Raw genomic sequence first — 7,766 nt, forward strand, 5'->3', positions numbered from 1 at the left:
TCAGGTAAAGGACCAGATGGCAGGATTGGGAGTGCGTATTGAAGGTGGGCCTGGGGCTGGTGATGAGGGAGGGGTTGGGATTGGATTTGAGCCAGGAGTTGTGGCGGGTTCTCAGGCAAGGATGGAGGAAGTGGAAGGGGAACTACTGGGCATTCCTGCTCTGTGGAGGCACTTGGGATTTGTTCTGAGGCATCGGCAAGCAGGATAGAAGGACTCACTATGCGTAGTTTGGGAGACCACAGAAGAGCTGGACCGGGGTGTGCTTTAATGGTCCTCCTCCAAGGTTGCAGGATATGGGTGCTGCTGCTGCATGGGCAGCTCCTTTGATTGGTCTTTGCTGTTGAAGAAAGGAAGGGAGGATGCCAAACCATGCTCATCAGCAACTCTTTGCTTTGGAAAAGCACGCTTTATTTCCTTCCACTTGAGGAAGTCACACCTGTTTTGGACTTGTTTCTCTCCATGTGCCAGGGCATCGGGGCTGAGAAGGGAGAGGGTAACAGGCTCTACAAGGTTGGCTGCAGGGTCTCCCCTGGAAGAAGCCTCGGAAGAATGGAGGGCCCTAAACTCATGATGGAAATCACGTGGAGCCAGGGTTGAAGGGAAGAAGTCTTTGGCACGAGTTTGCCACCAAGGGAGGTCTAAAATTGACAAGCTGGAGGGGTCAATGCCTGTGATTGTTGGGACATAAGTACACCACCCACAGAAGCTCTCTGGGGCTGAGCTTTCTGGAACAGGCGTCCTTGAGATGGAAATCGGTTTAGATGGAGTCTGAGTCAAACTGCAGTCTGGCCGTGGTGAAGCAGACCGGGTTGGGGGTGCGTGATGACGAGCAAAGGCCTCAGTAGGATTCACCGTCTGGGACAGCTGCGTTAAGGGGCTGACTTCGTGGGAAAGGGTCGGGTCCCGAGAGAAGATGCTATTTAGAGACACTATTGGTTTGGACAGACGGCAGAATCGAGTTACCCAAAACCCATGCTCCCAAGACAGTACACAGAACAGACAACACGTAATTAGAGAAATATTGACTCCTGACAAGGGATTATTTCGGGGTAGGATGTGCCCCCCAAATACGTCTCACTGGAAATGCTGGAGACGTTTCCTGTGGAAAGAGTAGGGAACACATTTCTGCACCGAGTGCCTTTGGGAGTCGTGAGGGTGGCCCGAGGCCAAGGGGCAGCCTGATGCCCGCAGGTGTCCTTTGGGTGGGGCGCAGGCTCCCTGTGGGGCATGGAGAGGGGATACCTCTGACGCGGTAGCTGGTCCTGAAATGCCACAGCTTTCTGGGGCTGTGTGTCCTTGTTTCTGAGCTGTCTGTTACTTGCAGTAAGGCCTTGGCCAGCAAAGACGGCTTCTTGCTGGCAGGACCTGGTACTGGTCTCCTTATGGGCGGGACGCCTGTAGGTGACCGGATACCCCGGGACCGGCTGCGCCTGTGCCTGCACTTGTGCTTTCTGCTCAGTTTTCCCCAACTTGGTGGAGGACCGAATGGGCTGCTGAGGGTAGGTGCTGCCTATTGCATGCCAACGCCCCATTTCTCCTCTTGGAACTTCCCAACGGCGGTCATGATTTTCTGAGCTTTGGGCGTCCTGGAAAAGGCAGCTCTGCCTTTAAGTAGGCCTCTGCTTTCCCCCGATGCTAGGGGACTATGCCTCTCCTGGGAGTTTTCTCACCTTTTGCATTGTAACCCAGCATCAAAGTTCTTCACTTTTTATTTTTATTTTTATTTATTTATTAAATTACTTTTCCTGAATGGCTTTCAGGAGGCAGCAGACCCTTCTGTGAATGGCTTTCAGGAGGCAGATAAACCTTCTGGGATAAGATCTGGGAAGGCTCTTGTCCCCAGTTACCCTCGGTACCGCGCCTTGAGGAGGGAACCTCTTCTTCAACGCCTTTCCCTACTGAAGAGTAGGGAAACTGTCTGTTCTCGGTTGGCATGTTCCCAGTCCTGCATCCCCTCCACCACGCTCTTGTACCTTGGAACCCAGAGGCCTCGTGGTCATGGCAGCCGGTGGGGGTGTTCTTATTCTGGCACTTCCTTAAGACATGCTTAGGGACCCAGGGCTCCTGCTGTTGTTCCATAGTAATGCCTGTGTCCTCTGGATGGACACGCAGCACCTGGGAAGCTCTCGTTTCCCCACTGGAGACACCCTGGGCATGAGTCAGTGAGACCCTCTTTAGTCAAATGATCTGCGGCTTGGGGCAGGCCAGGGCATTCGTATTGGGCCTGGTTAGGCTCCCTGTTCTCGAGCATAACCTTTAACTCGTGCAAGAGTAGTTCTTTGAGATTCAGTGGTTTAGGCTCTTGCGGAATTGGTATGTTTGCTGGGATGGTGGTTTTGACTTGATGCTTATTCCCCTTTCTAATTTGGGAGCTAACTGGCTTGCTGGCTGTCAAGACCCTAGGTTGAGATTGATGTGTATGCAATTCCTTGGTCGTGAGTATCTCCCTGGACTCTGTGGTTACAACAGGTTCTGGATTCTTCATCTTTGTGCCCTGTTGCCCTCCTCTTGTACCTACTGGGATTTTCACCCTTACCCTTTGGCTCAAGACTCAAGGCACCTTGCCTTGTAGGCAGCCTGGCTGCTGTCTGCTGCCTGTGGTGTCACGTGTGACAGCTGGGAGAGTCTGGCTGCCGTTCTTAGTTTTCGGAACATGTTCTACCAACTGATGGTTGATGTTAGAGGCTGATTCCCACGGCGTTTTCTGTCTGTCCTAGCCCAGAGATAAAGTGGCAGGCAGAGGACGATTCGGGATAGGGGCTGGGTTTGTAGTTCCTACATTTACTTCTTGGAGCCATTTCAAGCTGGCAGCAACGTAGTTGAAGCTTCCAGGTTTACAATTTGCCCCAGAAGTCACGTTGGTTGGGCAGGAAAGGCTAGAATGGAATGTGGACTCTTGCGATTAGAAGAGCTGTATGATTTCCCTGGGGGAAGGTCCCAAGCCCCCGTCTTATGGAATCTTTAAACATGGTCTTCCAGCTCCTCTTCTGCACTAGATTCAACACAGGGAAATTCTGAAAGGTATTCAGGGTTAGTCCTCTACCCCTGATGGTGGAAAACTTCTCTCTCTCTCTCTATTTTTTTTTTTTTTTCAGTCTGGCGGACTTCTCAGAAACAGGTGCTGTCTGTCTCTTAGTGTACCCTGAATTCCGCACAGTCCCAGGCCACTGGCCTTTGTCGATTTCCTCAGACTTTCTGCTTAAATCTATCTTCAGGGCATTTTCAAGTTGTCTCTGTCTGCGCATACACCATGGAGTTCTTCACTGACGTGCTCCTATGTGCTTTCTCAGAATCCTACCCCGTTTCATTATCTGAAGGGCCAACTGGGTCCTTGAACAGATAATCTTCTGGTCCATTCTCTGGGATGCGACCCTGATCCTTCTTCCGGTCATCACTTTCCTTCTCCCGATTTTGGTCCTTCTCCAAATCATTGTTATCCTTCTCCAGGGCATTCTTGTACTATGCCAGGTCACTGGACTCTAGCTGAAGCATTTCTGGGTCCTCCATGTACGCCCTTTTAGACACACTCAATTTGATCTCACTCTTACAAATTAAAGTTCCCTGAGCTTCCACGAAGGCCCCGAGACTCGGGACGCTGTGGAAGAGTACTCGGACCGCTCAACACTGCGAGAGACTGGTAGAACCTTTAAGGCAGGACCCTTGGGAAAGAGGGATGGGCCTCTTTTGAAGATGCGTCTCTAGTTGTTCTTTTGTATTGTTTTGTTGTCCTCGAATCTCGTCACTGAGAGGAGACTGTTCGTGAGGGATAGAGATAGCAGCTCGAGCCTGGGGGGGTGACAGAGATTACAGCGTGGTCCTTGCTGGCACAGAGCACAGTGGGTAAACCCCACACACGGTCCTGCCCCTAAGCAGCCCGTTCCATTCGAGATGTTGCATTTCGGTTGACATGACTCTCAGATTCATTCTGAGGTCTGTGAAAACACACTGCACAGATCTTGATGTTGGGTAGAGGACCGGATGGCAGTCTTGGGAGTGGGGATGGAAGGTGGGCCTGGGGCTGGTGATGAGGGAGGGGTTGGGATTGGGTTTGAGCCAGGAGTTGAGGCGGGTTCTCAGGCAAGGATGGAGGAAGTGGAAGGGGAACTACTGGGCATTCCTGCTCTGTGGAGGCACTTGGGATTTGTTCTGAGGCATCGGCAAGCAGGATAGAAGGACTCACTATGCGTAGTTTGGGAGACCCCAGAAGAGCTGGACGGGGGTGTGCTTTTATGGACCTCCTCCAAGGTTGCAGGATATGGGTGCTGCTGCTGCATGGGCAGCTCCTTTGATTGGTCTTTGCTGTTGCAGAAAGGAAGGGAGGATGCCAAACCATGCTCATCAGCAACTCTTTGCTTTGGAAAAGCACGCTTTATTTCCTTCCACTTGAGGAAGTCACACCTGTTTTGGACTTGTTTCTCTCCATGTGCCAGGGCATCGGGGCTGAGAAGGGAGAGGGTAACAGGCTCTACAAGGTTGGCTGCAGGGTCTCCCCTGGAAGAAGCCTCGGAAGAATGGAGGGCCCTAAACTCATGATGGAAATCACGTGGAGCCAGGGTTGAAGGGAAGAAGTCTTTGGCACGAGTTTGCCACCAAGGGAGGTCTAAAATTGACAAGCTGGAGGGGTCAATGCCTGTGATTGTTGGGACATAAGTACACCACCCACAGAAGCTCTCTGGGGCTGAGCTTTCTGGAACAGGCGTCCTTGAGATGGAAATCGGTTTAGATGGAGTCTGAGTCAAACTGCAGTCTGGCCGTGGTGAAGCAGACCGGGTTGGGGGTGCGTGATGACGAGCAAAGGCCTCAGTGGGATTCACCGTCTGGGACAGCTGCGTTAAGGGGCTGACTTCGTGGGAAAGGGTCGGGTCCCGAGAGAAGATGCTATTTAGAGACACTATTGGTTTGGACAGACGGCAGAACCGAGTTACCCAAAACCCATGCTCCCAAGACAGTACACAGAACAGACAACACGTAATTAGAGAAATATTGACTCCTGACAAGGGATTATTTCGGGGTAGGATGTGCCCCCCAAATCCGTCTCACTGGAAATGCTGGAGACGTTTCCTGTGGAAAGAGTAGGGAACACATTTCTGCACCGAGTGCCTTTGGGAGTCGTGAGGGTGGCCCGAGGCCAAGGGGCAGCCTGATGCCCGCAGGTGTCCTTTGGGTGGGGCGCAGGCTCCCTGTGGGGCATGGAGAGGGGATACCTCTGACGCGGTAGCTGGTCCTGAAATGCCACAGCTTTCTGGGGCTGTGTGTCCTTGTTTCTGAGCTGTCTGTTACTTGCAGTAAGGCCTTGGCCAGCAAAGACGGCTTCTTGCTGGCAGGAACTGGTACTGGTCTCCTTATGGGCGGGACGCCTGTAGGTGACCGGATACCCCGGGACCGGCTGCGCCTGTGCCTGCACTTGTGCTTTCTGCTCAGTTTTCCCCAACTTGGTGGAGGACCGAATGGGCTGCTGAGGGTAGGTGCTGCCTATTGCATGCCAACGCCCCATTTCTCCTCTTGGAACTTCCCAACGGCGGTCATGATTTTCTGAGCTTCGGGCGTCCTGGAAAAGGCAGCTCTGCCTTTAAGTAGGCCTCTGCTTTCCCCCGATGCTAGGGGACTATGCCTCTCCTGGGAGTTTTCTCGCCTTTTGCATTGTAACCCAGCATCAACGTTCTTCACTTTTTATTTTTATTTTTATTTATTTATTAAATTACTTTTCCTGAATGGCTTTCAGGAGGCAGCAGACCCTTCTGTGAATGGCTTTCAGGAGGCAGATAAACCTTCTGGGATAAGATCTGGGAAGGCTCTCGTCCCCAGTTACCCTCGGTACCGCGCCTTGAGGAGGGAACCTCTTCTTCAACGCCTTTCCCTACTGAAGAGTAGGGAAACTGTCTGTTCTCGGTTGGCATGTTCCCAGTCCTGCATCCCCTCCACCACGCTCTTGTACCTTGGAACCCAGAGGCCTCATGGTCATGGCAGCCGGTGGGGGTGTTCTTATTCTGGCACTGCCTTAAGACATGCTTAGGGACCCAGGGCTCCTGCTGTTGTTCCATAGTAATGCCTGTGTCCTCTGGATGGACACGCAGCACCTGGGAAGCTCTCGTTTCCCCACTGGAGACACCCTGGGCATGAGTCAGTGAGACCCTCTTTAGTCAAATGATCTGCGGCTTGGGGCAGGCCAGGGCATTCGTATTGGGCCTGGTTAGGCTCCCTGTTCTCGAGCATAACCTTTAACTCGTGCAAGAGTAGTTCTTTGAGATTCAGTGGTTTAGGCTCTTGCGGAATTGGTATGTTTGCTGGGATGGTGGTTTTGACTTGATGCTTATTCCCCTTTCTAATTTGGGAGCTAACTGGCTTGCTGGCTGTCAAGACCCTAGGTTGAGATTGATGTGTATGCAATTCCTTGGTCGTGAGTATCTCCCTGGACTCTGTGGTTACAACAGGTTCTGGATTCTTCATCTTTGTGCCCTGTTGCCCTCCTCTTGTACCTACTGGGATTTTCACCCTTACCCTTTGGCTCAAGACTCAAGGCACCTTGCCTTGTAGGCAGCCTGGCTGCTGTCTGCTGCCTGTGGTGTCACGTGTGACAGCTGGGAGAGTCTGGCTGCCGTTCTTAGTTTTCGGAACATGTTCTACCAACTGATGGTTGATGTTAGAGGCTGATTCCCACGGCGTTTTCTGTCTGTCCTAGCCCAGAGATAAAGTGGCAGGCAGAGGACGATTCGGGATAGGGGCTGGGTTTGTAGTTCCTACATTTACTTCTTGGAGCCATTTCAAGCTGGCAGCAACGTAGTTGAAGCTTCCAGGTTTACAATTTGCCCCAGAAGTCACGTTGGTTGGGCAGGAAAGGCTAGAATGGAATGTGGACTCTTGCGATTAGAAGAGCTGTATGATTTCCCTGGGGGAAGGTCCCAAGCCCCCGTCTTATGGAATCTTTAAACATGGTCTTCCAGCTCCTCTTCTGCACTAGATTCAACACAGGGAAATTCTGAAAGGTATTCAGGGTTAGTCCTCTACCCCTGATGGTGGAAAACTTCTCTCTCTCTCTCTATTTTTTTTTTTTTTTCAGTCTGGCGGACTTCTCAGAAACAGGTGCTGTCTGTCTCTTAGTGTACCCTGAATTCCGCACAGTCCCAGGCCACTGGCCTTTGTCGATTTCCTCAGACTTTCTGCTTAAATCTATCTTCAGGGCATTTTCAAGTTGTCTCTGTCTGCGCATACACCATGGAGTTCTTCACTGACGTGCTCCTATGTGCTTTCTCAGAATCCTACCCCGTTTCATTATCTGAAGGGCCAACTGGGTCCTTGAACAGATAATCTTCTGGTCCATTCTCTGGGATGCGACCCTGATCCTTCTTCCGGTCATCACTTTCCTTCTCCCGATTTTGGTCCTTCTCCAAATCATTGTTATCCTTCTCCAGGGCATCCTTGTACTATGCCAGGTCACTGGACTCTAGCTGAAGCATTTCTGGGTCCTCCATGTACGCCCTTTTAGACACACTCAATTTGATCTCACTCTTACAAATTAAAGTTCCCTGAGCTTCCACGATGGCCCCGAGACTCGGGACGCTGTGGAAGAGTACTCGGACCGCTCAACACTGCGAGAGACTGGTAGAACCTTTAAGGCAGGACCCTTGGGAAAGAGGGATGGGCCTCTTTTGAAGATGCGTCTCTAGTTGTTCTTTTGTTTTGTTTTGTTGTCCTCGAATCTCGTCACTGAGACGAGACTGTGCGTGAGGGATAGAGATAGCAGCTCGGGCCTGGGGGGGTGACAGAGA

The sequence above is a fragment of the Mustela nivalis genome (assembly GCF_964662115.1).
Source record: "Mustela nivalis genome assembly, contig: HAP1_SCAFFOLD_1605, whole genome shotgun sequence".
NCBI lineage: Eukaryota > Metazoa > Chordata > Mammalia > Carnivora > Mustelidae > Mustela > Mustela nivalis.